This window comes from Orcinus orca, chromosome 7 (genome assembly GCF_937001465.1).
Source record: "Orcinus orca chromosome 7, mOrcOrc1.1, whole genome shotgun sequence".
NCBI lineage: Eukaryota > Metazoa > Chordata > Mammalia > Artiodactyla > Delphinidae > Orcinus > Orcinus orca.
In genome coordinates, this window is record NC_064565.1 from 112634053 (window position 1) to 112646958 (window position 12906).

Genomic DNA, 12906 nt, shown 5'->3' on the forward strand with positions numbered 1-12906 from the left:
GTTTCAGAATACCCTTGGGGACAGGAAACACATGGCCATTTATTTTTTTGGCGTTTGGGCCTGATTTACTTGCATCTTCAGTGGTAGACATGCCTCATTCATTTAGGCTGAAGGGTAGTAATGCAGAAGACTTCACTCCTCCCAGCAGGAGCCTCGCTGCACAGCCACGGCCTTGCCTCGGTGGGGAGAGCAGAGCTTCAGGACTGTACCTGGGAAAGGCTCTTCCAGGGCTGGCGCAGATGAAACTCCGCAGAGCGGGAATCTGGGAGGGGGGGTGGAGCAGAGCACAGAAGGCCCTGGGTGGGTGGTCCTTCAGTCAAGATGGAGGAAAGGCCCAGCTGCGTAACGTGCAACAACAGACTGGGAGCAAAAGAGAGCAACTGGAAATATGGAAGGAAACATCATTTTTTAAAAAAGAGTAAATCTGAAAATAAACAGATGCTGCTGAGGAAGGGAAATGGGTTCTTTTAAACACAGTTGCCAGGAGGTACTGGGGACTGCATAGCAGTCCTAGTAAACTGAGGGTGTGTATAGCACATGCCATCCGCCCCCTCCACGGGTCTCCCACCAAGGTCTTTGGCACAGCTGCTCCAGAAAACAAGTACAAAGATATTACTCTTGGTGGTAGATACAGATGTTTATCCACATAAACATTTGTAGCTGTGGTGGGCTGAATAATGGCCCCCAGAGATGTCCGTCCATGTCCTAGTCCCCAGAACCTATGAATATGTTGCCCTATAGGGTGAAAGGGACTTTGTATATGGGATTAAGTTGAGGATCTTGCAATAAGGAGATTGTCCTGAATTACCCGAGTGGGCCCAGCGTAACCACAGGGGTCCTTATAAGATGGAGGCAGGAGAGTCATCAGAGCCAGCAAGAAGGGACAGGACAGTGGAAGACGAGGGTGGTGGGATGTGCTCTGAAGATGGAAGAAGGGCCCAGGGCTGAGGAATGAAGAAGGTCCCTAGAAGCTGAAAAAAGCAAGGAAACAGATTCTCCCCTGAAGGCTCCAGAAGAACACAGCACTGCCAGCACCTTAATTTTAGGCTCCTGAACCTCTGGAGCTGTAAGAGAACAAATCTGTGTTGTTTTAAGTCACTGAATTCTTGGTAACTTGGTATGGCAGCAATAGGAAACTAGTCCAGCACTTCTGGGGGGATGTTCTGTAATTCAAAATTTTGTTTGTTTTCATTTTATGATGCTAAGTTAGGAGACTGGTGATAAGACCTAAGCCCTGTCTTCCTGGCCCTCCCCCTTCACAGGAGATAGAGCTATTTGGGAACTTTGTCAGGTGAGGCCGAGCTGTACGCCCATCTCAAGTGGGCCCTGGGGTTTCTGGAAGGCCTGGTTGTCAGAACGTGTGCAGGGAGCTGGGGGGAGATGCACCCCAAGAGAATGTCCGGAGCTGCTCTCTCCCTCCCCAAAAGCTGCTGGAAGCTCACAGAAGTGTGAGGGTGACTGCTGAGGTGAACTGAGGCTCTGCACAAGGAGCTCCCCAAGACACTCCCGGCCCCTTCATCCACCTCCTGAAGAGGCCATGGAAGGTTTGGGGTCCAGCCCATGTCGCAGGGCTTTGCCTGGGAGTGGAGAGTCCAGATGTTGGATGGCCAGGCCCTCTTCCAAGGCCAAAGCGCTTCTGCCCCTATGGGGGAGGGGAATGAACAGCACTGTGCTGACAGGAGCCTCCACCCGCTTGACCTGGGTCAGTGCCTCCCCGGGAGGATGCGGCAGGAGGGATGCAGCCTGGGGTCAGCCTGTTGCAGGTGTGATGTACAGTATTCAGGCAGGGAGCCCATCGGGTGAAGCAGTTGGGCTCCAGAGGGAGGAGACTGAAAGGAGAGAGGGTTTAAAGGCATGTAAGGATCCAGAAAGAGTTGATGATTTTCAGGAAGAGGAACACCTGTGTGCATTTGTGTGCGTGTGTGTGCACAGATGCACACACAGAGGCCCAGAGTGAGGGGCTGTGGAGGGGAGAGCAGCTGGGAAGAGACAGGGGTGGTCGAGGCCGCAGGCTGCCGGGGAGGCTACAGGGTCCAGATCTGAGCACAGGCAGAAGAGCGGCCTTGGTGGGAGTAAAGATGGTTCTTCTCTCTCCAGATCTTGGAACTAGGTAGCAAATCCATGGACAAGGGTCTGGAAGGACACCCCACCTGCCCGGAGTTACCCTGGGGTGGGACTGGGGAATGGGGAGGGTGAAGGAGTGTCACTCCCTCTGGGTCACCTGAATTGCTTTACAATAACGATGTGCTCCTACATTACTTGTGAAATTAAAAAATAAGCTTAGGGCTTCCCTGGTGGCGCAGTGGTTGAGAGTCCGCCTGCCGATGCAGGGGACACGGGTTCGTGCCCCGGTCCGGGAAGATCCCACATGCCGCGGAGCGGCTGGGCCCGTAAGCCATGGCCGCTGAGCCTGCGCGTCCGGAGCCTGTGCTCTGCAACGGGAGAGGCCACAACAGTGAGAGGCCCGCGTACCGCAAAAAAAAAAAAAAAAAAAAAAAAAAACTTAAATATATTAGACCCTCCGAGCAGCACGGACAGTAAGCGCCAGTTGTTGGTCAGGCAGGTGTAGGACTCACCCAGGGGGTGAGCTGAGGGGTGGGATTTGACCAGGTGAAGGGGCACCTGGGGGGAGAGCTGACGAGTAAAGGGAAGGTGTGCCGGGTTGTGAAGGCGGCAAGACCCCCATGGCCTGAGAGGGGTCCCTGTTGGAGAGGAACTGGCCACTGAGGTGATGCAGGCCACTGAGCAGCGGCTTCAGAGTCTCTGGGAGGCTTGTTTACAAGCAGAGACACCAGGGAGTTCCCTGGCGGTCCAATGGTTAAGACTCGGTGCTTTCACTGCCAAGGGCCCGGGTTCAATTCCTAGTCGGGAAACTAAGATCCCACAAGCCACGGGACGCAGAGACAACACACACACACACACACACACACACACACACACACAAACAAGAGGCCTGGCAGGGGCTCAGAATTCCTGTTGGTTTAGTTCCTCCAACGATTCTGATGGTAATGGTAATGGGTCCACCTCTGTAAGGATTCTGCTGGGGGTGGGCGCAGGGGTCCAGGTCTCACCCCCCACCCCAGACCAGGGCAGCTCAGCATTTTTGTTTTGCATGGGGGGCAGCCAACACCTGGGTCTACAGCTAAAAATAAAGTGTGGACACCGCTAGGCTAGAATAAGGGGATGGAAGCCGTTGTGTCACTTTGAAGTAAGCTGGACTGTACTGGGCACGAGCACATTTCTGAGCTGCCAGGCAACACTGGAGATAGCGTGGGCCCTAGGGAAGGAGGGCCAGGATGCGGGGGATGAGGGGGAAAGAAGTGGCCAGGCCAAGAGGCGTTTTAGGAGGAGAATCAGAGGAAATGATGGACCGCTGGGGATGCACAAAGGGCGGTGACAAAGATGAGCCCCGGGCCTGCGCCTCAGAGCTGGCCTTTGTCAGGCAGAGCCGTCCGGAGGCAGCCATATTTGGGGGAAGATTCCAAGTTAGGGGAAGACAGGGAACTGGCAGTTCAAACCCTAGGCCAGGGTAAATCTGCTCTCACGGCCACCTTAAGGATGCAGCTGTGCCGATGGAGAGAAGGTCGCTGGAGAGTCCTGGCCGTATTAGGGAGCGCCAGGAGGACAGTGGGAGGAGCGAACGCAGGGAACTCACAGAGGAAAGTTCGGGTGATGGGGCAGTTTTCCATAAAAGGGTTTCTCTGTGTTCCCTTTCCTTTCCAAGAGACCTTCACCGTGCGAAGGCCTGGGACAGCCCAGCACCACGGTGACAGCAGGGTGGGTGATAGGAGAGGCAGAGGGTGTGAGACCCTAATGCAGCCTATTAACCCCTCCCCTCCTGTAAAGGACTTCTCACCCCAGCAGAGGGCTCAGCATGACGGCTTCAGTTACTGGTAATCCAACCGCCAAGCTTCTTCCCAAGAGCCTGCCTCCTGCTCTCTGGCAACTTCCCTCCACACAGCCTCCTTGCCCATCTCATGGGCTTCATTCAACCCAAGGTCCCACACACCTCAGAGCAGGAACTGAAGAGGAAGACCCTTTCCACAGACGACAGGACCAGGGAGGGGCCGCGTTAGCCCTCAGGTTCACCCCGGCTCAGAATATTGATCAACTGAATTTTTCATTAAGATAGTGAAATACAGTATCATGTTCTGGCACACGTGTTCAGAATTTAAATAAATGTAACATAAAACAGGCCCAGGAGCATTGGGTGTACAGTCAAGAAAGTGAGGACAAAATTGTAAATGCATTTTTTTCTTTTTGTTTTAACAACGGTACTGCAACAAGCACTTTTGTACGTGCATTTTGGACACCTTAAAGATTCCTTCCAGGTAACTTCCAGAAGTAGAATTGACAGGTCAAAGGGTACCGGTTAATTTTAAGGCTTAATTTTCCCTCAAAAAAAGCTCTTCCAATTATTGGGCATTCCTAGAAGTAATTAATAAGGAAGCCCCTACCCAACAGTGGGGATCCACTTGTTAGTCTGATACATAACAAGGGGAAATGTTATCTCGAAGGGTTTTATTTAGCCTTGCTTTGAGTATTAAGGAAGGTGAAATTCTTCTTCTCTTATTAACCATTTGTTTCATTCTTTTGATGAATCTGCCTGCTCACATCTCCCATCTTTTCTTTGCTGCCCTATACTTTGTAAAAGCCTTTGGTATATTAAGGATATTTGCCTCTGTTGCCACATTTATCTGGAAAATATATTTTTCAAGTTTGTCTTTTCAATTTGTTTTGTTTTGTTTTGTTTTGTTTTGTTTTTTTGAGGTACGCGGGCCTCTCACTGTTGTGGCCTCTCCGGTTGCGGAGCACAGGCTCCGGACGCACAGGCTCAGCGGCCATGGCTCACGGGCCCAGCCGCTCCGCGGCATGTGGGATCTTCCCGGACCGGGGCACGAACCCACGTCCCCTGCATCGGCAGGCGGACTCTCAACCACTGCGCCACCAGGGAAGCCCTGTTTGTGGTTTTTGACTTATAGAAAATTTTCATTAAAAACGTTGAATCTAATAGGGGTTTTTTTTGCTTTAGTTCAGTCTTGGGTGCGGCACTGAGGTATAAGCAGTAAGGACAGAAAGGAATTTTGAGGGAGGTGTGACACTGTCTGGGAGGAGAGACTGAGTGTGGTTCACTAAAGGTAGCTGTTCCACGCCCACCCAGGACTTCCTCCCCGAGGTGAGGGAAGGGAGGGAGGGAAAAAGGGGGAAAGGACAGAGGGAGGAAGGTTCTCGATGGCAGGGCAGGGCCTGGCCAGACCCAGTGTGTAGATCCGTCTCTAGGTGGGTCCCGCCTAGCGATGGGACTGGAGAGAAGCCTGCCTGCCCAGGCCTCTCTCAAAAAACAACACAAAAACCAACACAGTGTCTGAAACGTCCCGGGAAGGGGACAGAATCTACACAAGGGGGTAGTTTTTGGACCCAACTGAGGGCACTGCTGTCCCCTAGACAGGCAGTCTAAACACCACACTGGAAGTTCTGCCTAATCACAAATGAGGCCAGACTGTGAAAACCAGAAGAAGGTCAAATCCTCATTTCAATTCCTAATTAGTGACCGGTGCTGTCCAGAAGGAATCTTTTCCTGTTGTTCACTCTACACTTTCAAAGACTCCAAAGTTGTTACTGTTTTCCTGTTTACCTGGGTGGAATTTTAAGAATCATTTAAAAGTTGGTAAACTTGCCTTTCTCCTACATCCAAAAGCTGAAAAAAATCTCCAGCACAGTTTGTGAATTTAAATTTAAAACTGTCCTCTAAGTTTTCACACTGTGTGTTTTGTGTTTGCATAGTTGAATTTGAAAACTAAGGTCAGAGGCATTCTTTGCAACTTACTATAGGCACTTCAAAAGAACAATCTCTAGCTAATGTTACAGAAATAGACCTTTTGGTCACTGGCTGATTAAAATGGAAAAGCCAAAGCTTTTCCGAGAGGAAACAAAAGGATGTGACTCTTCTAGACTCTAGAAGAGTGTGTGTGTCACGGAGGTGTGACCAGAAGTTTTGGGGGGCTTGCCTCAGCACTGTCTAAATCTGGGTGAGCGTTTTGGGGGGTGAGTGAGGAGCAGGATCTTCAGTCACACAGCTGTTTCTGACTTGAAGGCTTTCCCTGGGGGCATATTCGTGTGGCAAGAGGGTGTGCATGGGGCAGCCTGCTTCAATGCATTCTTCCTGTGCAGAAACAGTTTGCGTGTGTCATCCTAGGGCTGGTGTGTTTCCCTGGGTCTGTTATTCCGTGTTGCCGGGCAACCCAGTGTGTCTGGGTGTGTCCCCTTAGCACGCCGCGCTCTCTCCTGCTAAAGTCTTTGGGTACAACCTGCGCGTGAGCATCTGGGCTGTGACCATCCCCACGTGAATTGGGTCTGTGACAGCTCCCGTCCTCTGGTCTCAGTGAATAAATGCCCAAAAGCACAAGTGGTGCATGGCTGGGGTTCTCCCAAACTGCCGACCCTGGAGGTTGGGACTAAAACTGGACGTTTCCATTTGGCCGTAAGTGTGCAGACCCCTCTGTTTGAGTTTTGACTGTTTAAGACCCTAGCAGGACTCTGCTTGTGGCTGAGAGTCTGCAGAGTGGACTGGCCACTCCAGACACTTCTCACCATCCTCCCGGGAAATTTTTGAATTGGGTATCTGGAACGAGCCCAAAGTCTCTCTGTACCATGGGCAGTGATCCCTCCAGGCAAAAATGAAATGTCTGAAAATGTAACCAGGCAGACTTGTGAGTGCCTGAAACTGGTTCTAAAGGAATTTTTTAGGAAAAAAAAAAAAAAGACTTTAAAAATATTTTGCACAATGAAAGCAACATATTTGGAATAGAGAACTTTCTGGGGTGATTCCTTTAGAATTCTGTTCTATTTTGATCTTCAAGAGATCTATTTTCATACTGTAGAGGTGGAAAAATGGGTTCAGGAAAGGAGCTGATTTGCTCAGGCCACACAGGGAGTGGAGACAGCTGGAACTAGAATGGGGCTCCTGAGGGTCCCGGAGGGTTTGCCCAGCGTGTTTGTTTCTGTTTACAGCTGTGTGTCTCTGGGCGTGGCCCCCTCGGGGTGGTGCACAAGCAGGCTCTAGGTGTGTCCCATCTAGGAGCAGCTCTGCCAGCCTGGTGATTCTCCACCGCAGGGAAATTCCAGGGGGCAGATCCTGCCTCAGCTGCAGTGAGACATTATTTCCTTGGGAGGAAACCAGCTCTCAGCAGCCAGAAAGGAAACAGTTTCCACTCCGGGAGGGAGGGAGGAGGGAGGAGGGAGGAGGGAGGGGCAGGAGGGAGGAGGCAGGAGGGAGGAAGCAGGAGGGCAGGAGGGAGGAGGGCAGGAGGGAGGAGGGAGGAAGCAGGAGGGAGGAGGGAGGAGGGAGGAGGAGGGAGGAAGCAGGAGGGCAGGAGGGAGAAGGGCAGGAGGGAGGAGGGAGGAGGGAGGAAGCAGGAGGGAGGAGGGAGGAGGGCAGGAGGGAGGAGAGCAGGAGGCCGGCCTGGAAGGGAGCCGCCCCAGGGCCCACAGGCCCCTGGCTCCTGAAGCCTCCAGACACAGTTTAAATTTAGACCTTCTATTCTGGTCCTTGCAGCCCAGGCCTCACCCTCTAGCTGTAGAACCAGCCAGTTTCCCTAAGCACAACTGCCCCTCTCAGGCAGTGTGTAGTAAGCTCCTCTCCTGGAGGAGTGTCCTAAGAATTGTTTCGTGGCGCTGTGGAATTGTGAGGCAGAGAGGAATGGAAGCAAGATCAAAGGCAGATTAATCCACCACCCTCACTCGCATCGTGGAACCTGGGAGCCCTAGGTCCACATCGTGGTCCCCGTTCACCCTCAGACGAGAAGAGGGCTGACCGAGTGCAGCACTATGGGAACGTGCAGGAGGGATGTCAGCATAACGCCACCACGGTTCCTATGGTTGTTACCACTTCATCCGGTCTCTGCTGCGCGGATGTCCCCTCCCTGACCAGCCGAATCGGGCGCCTCTCCCTCTCTGCCCCTCTCCTGCTTCCTTTTCTCCTAGTGTGCGCTGTCCCCTGATAACGGCCTGTGTTCCCCTGTCTAGCAGGTTCCTCTCCAGAGTGGAAGGCCCAGGAGAGCAGGGGCTCGGTTTTGCTCAGCGCTGTACCCCCAGCACCCAGAGAAGTGAGCTGTAGTAACAGAGCCCGTGCTCGGTGCCAGGCACTGTATGAGGTGCTTTCAATGCATTATCCAATCTTATCCTCAGGACAATCCTATGAGGGTTTTTACCCAAGTAGGGGAAGGAAGCCCAGAGAAGTTGAGAATCCTGCCCAAGAACACACAGTTTGACCTTGGCAGTCAGTGTTCCTGCACGTGCCCTTAACCGCTACACCGACTTGGCCACAGGAACGCGGCCTTGCACATCCTCTGCTGAGGAGACCACCGCTCTCACTCAGCTTTTGCTCGCTGAGCTCCCAGAGCCAGCCTCAGCGATGCTGAGTCAAAACCCTAGCTCTCGCCAGCTCACCGCAGACAGCCTGGCCTTTGAGGGAGAGAAGAGGTGCATTCATGCGGAGGGATCCAGAATATCCCACTGTGAAGAGTTTTCTTTTTTGGTTCTTGCTTTTTTTCCCTTATCTAAAAGCAGTGCCTCCTCAAAGCACACAACCGTCATAATTCCCCTCCCCAAAAGTTTTGCAACCAGGGAAGACTGACTCTTATCACTGGAGAGACGTCTACACTGGGTTAAGAAATCACAGAAATAGGGAGGGGGAAGGGGAAGCTGGGATGACGTGAGAGAGTGGCAAGGACTTATATACACTATCAAACGTAAAATAGCTAGCTAGTGGGAAGCAGCGGCATAGCACAGGGAGATCAGCTCGGTGCTTTGTGACCACCTAGAGGGGTGGGATAGGGAGGGTGGGAGGGAGATGCAAGAGGGAAGAGATATGGGGACATATGTATATGTATAACTGATTCACTTTGTTATAAAGCAGAAACTAACACACCATTGTAAAGAACTTATACTCCGATAAAGATGTTAAAAAAAAAAAAAAGAAATCACAGAAATAGTCACAAAACTATCAAATCTCTCATCTATTCTCCCAAGGGCTCTTTCCTAAAAGTCATTTATTTTCTCATAAATGCCTCTTTCCCTCTCCCCTTCCCCTCCTAAGATGATATATAAGCCCCCAATTCTAACCACCTCCTTGAGTCATGTTTTTCTGTGAACTCCCATGCACACATGTGAATTAGACATCTGTCTTTTCTCTTGCTAATCTGTATTTTGCCAGTTTAATTTGCAGGTTCCCAAGTACTGAACCTAAGAAGGTGGAGAAAAAGGTTTATCTCCCAGATAATGCTGAGTTAGATCTGCAGGGAGAAACACTGATGGTGCTGTCCTCCAGATGGGAAGGGGCCTGTTGGCCCCTGGCTGGTTGTGTTTGTTGTTGTTGTTTGTTTGTTTTACTTTTTGGCCGGGCCACAAGGCATGCAGGATCTTAGTTCCCCAAGCAGGGATGGAACCCGTGCCCCTGCAGTGGAAGCGTGGAGTCTTAACCACCTGACCGCCAGGGAAGTCCCAACCCCTGCCTGGTTGTTGATTGTCAGAATGGATTTGTGCTCCTTTTTCTTCTGCCTGGTCCCTGTACATCAGAGGACACTATAATCTCTGCAGCTGAGTTTCTTTCACACAAAGGTAATATATACTCGAACCTGCTCCCTCAGCCTCATTAACATGCTTCTAGCTGAAAGAAAGGCCCCACCAGGAAGGGCCACTGCCCCAAGCAGAGGGCCAGCTGGTCTCAGAGGGTAAATGGGCGTTACTGTGGGGAATTCCCCACAGTCTGCAGTGCAGCCCTTAGCTCTATGGGCCAGAGGGGATCTGTTTCAGCAGGACTGATTCACACTAATCAAACTCACCAAGCACTGATGTAAAAACCAGAATGCTATCTTCCTATTTTTCAGGTAAGTCTGGCCAACAAGATGCTCACATGGGCAGGTCTGGACAGTCTCTCTCTCTCCCAGTGTATGAATCTGAGAGGAAACTACACCCTGGCAAGAAGGTTGCTGGTGGGCCTGGGATCTGGAAGGAAAGAGAAGCTGGTAAAGTTTGAGGCTGAGGGACAGGGAAGGAGAGAAACTTACCACATTCTATTTTCAGCTTTTGACTGTTTTCCCATGTGCTCCTGTATCAACTCAAGAAACAGTTTGGGTTTTTTTACATTTATTTATTTATGGCTGCGTTGGGTCTTCGCTGCTGCACATGGGCTTTCTCTAGTTGCATCAAGCAGGGGCTACTCTTCGTTGGAGTGCGCAGGCTTCTCATTGCTGTGGCTTCTCTTATTGCTGAGCACGGGCTCTAGGCGAGCCAGCTCAGTAGCTGTGGCTCGCGGGCTCTAGAGCACAGGCTCAGTAGTTGTGGCTCATGGGCTTAGTTGCTCCGCGGCATGTGGGACCTTCCCGGACCATGGATCGAACCTGTGTCCCCTGCATTGGAAGGCGGATTCTTAACCACTGAGCCACCAGGGAAGCCCAACAATTTGTTTTTAAATTTTCATTTGGCCTGCTATTAAACTGCAGAGGCTTCTGCCTCTAGCTCTCAGACCCAGTTCTGTGCTCTGCTGCTAACCTGACTCCCAGGTCCTCATCATGGGTCAGGCAGCACTGCACATCTGTGCCAGGGAACCTGGGACCCTGGCAAGGGAGCAGGTGCGGGCAGCAGCACACGGGGTCCTCCGGAGCGAGTTTGGGGCCCGCATCTTCATGGTCTTCCTCACCATGCCCAGAAGGGACAGGAGGACCCCAAGCCCCTCACCAAAGCCACAAGCATGCTGTGCGGGCCAACCCCAGCAGATGGCGGTGCGTGGCCAGGCGGCCAAGGAAGGGTGCCAGCCACACACAGCGCACCGGATGCCGGGAGAGAGGCTGGCAGGGTGACTGTGAGGGTGGGCGGTGCCCTGGGCAGCCTGGGCGCGCTTAGTCATCTCTGTGCCACAGGCCCCTCTGGAGTCTGATGAGGCCTCTGGACCCCTCTCAGAGTGAGATTTTTTTTTTTTAAGCCAGATCCTTTATTTTAACAAAAATTGTACATATATGTGTATATTTCATAAAACATGACAATTTAAATTAAATGTATGTATGATTAAGACCACCAAACATAATTACAGACTCTTGAGAGGTTAATGTTTATTTCAAAAAGATAGCAAAGGGACTTCCCTGGTGGCACAGTGGTAAAGAATCCGCCTGCCAATGCAGGGGACACAGGTTCAATCCCTGGTCCGGGAATATCCCACATGCCGCGGAGCAACAAAGCCCGTGCGCCACAACCAATGAGCCTGCGCTCTAGAGCCCACAAGCTATAGCTGCTGAGCCCACGTGCCACAACTACTGAAATCTGCACACCTAGAGCCCGTGCTCAGCAACAAGAGAAGCCACCACAATGAGAAGCCCACGCACCGCAACGAAGAGTAGCCCCTGCTCGCTGCAACTAGAGAAAGCCCACACACAGCAACGAAGACCCAACACAGCCAAAAATAAATAAATAAATTTATTTTTAAAAGACAGCAAACATTCTGAAGTATTAAAGTCTATCTTATTAGTGAGAACATTTACTAGGAGATTTTTTTTTTTTTACCATCTTTATTGGAGTATAATTGCTTTACAATGGTGTGTTAGTTTCTGCTGTATAACAAAATGAATCAGCCATATATCCGCATATCCCCTCCCTCTTGCGCCTCCCTCCCACCCTCCCTATCCCACCTCAGAGTGAGATTTTTAAATGCATAGAGTAAAATACCTAGGGTTACCAAGGAAGCAAAATATACTGAAATACAATGACCACGTGTGATTGGTAATTCTTTATTAATGTATTAAATCAGGACCAGATCTGGTGGTGGGCCTGATAACGACTGTAATTTTTTAAGTCACGATGAAGGTAGACGATATTCAAATTATCTGCACCAACTGCGCTGTGATATGAAAATAGCTGTGACTTCTACTGTGACAAGGTCCCAGGAACCGCCTATACTATTGTGGTGAGATGCTTACAGGCACAATAGAAGGAAATGCTAGATTTCAATTAAAGATTATTGAACATAGACATGGAAATTTTTCCTGTCCAAGTTCACCAACTCCTAGAACTTTAACCACAGGCTAAGAATCTGAGTGAAGATTTGAAGGGGTACCAAATGGGGAAGAAAGGATGGATTTCTAGACCACCTCCCCAAACCAATGTTCATTTTTGCCATTCAAATCAAGTGTCAGAGACCGGAAGGCACAGGAAGGGCAGGGGAGATGAGGAATCCTGGGGGCTGGTCTAGCTGCTGCCAGGACACTTTGCCCCAGCTGGAAACAGGTGTGGAGTTTGCCCCAGCCTCCAGGCCCTCGGTGACAAAAGGAAATCAGGGCTCCCATCCCTCTCATTCCTCTCTCTCCCCTCCAAGGCCACCCCAGTTCACTTCACTGCAGGGGAGACAAAAAAAGAGCCCAGAGCCTCTCTTCCTCCCCTCAGAAGGTGGTTCACTTCCCCTCAATAATGGGCCAACAACAAGGAAGTGGGGGAAGTCCTTCCCCTCTGCTGTGCCTCCACCTGAGCAGGTGCTGAGAGTCTGAATCTATAAACAGGGAGGCCAGACATTTACATCTGTGGATCTGTGGGCTTGGCATATATATATATATATATATATGCCTATATATATATATTTTTTTTTTAGTTTATTTTTCTTTTCCACTTTGTGTTTCAAAAATTTTAAACATACATATAAGTAGCTAAAATGGACTCCCATATTGTACAACTATCGTTCTTTTGCAATACTGGCTTTATTTGTCCCTTTCCAGCATAATAATTATCACTCCCAAAAGTCCTAGCTTGGACAACTACATGGAATATCTGATCCTAGACTGGATTCTACACTGGAGGGGAAAAAAATGCTATTAAGGACATCTTTGGGTCCATTGATAAAACTGGGATATAAACAGTAGAGCA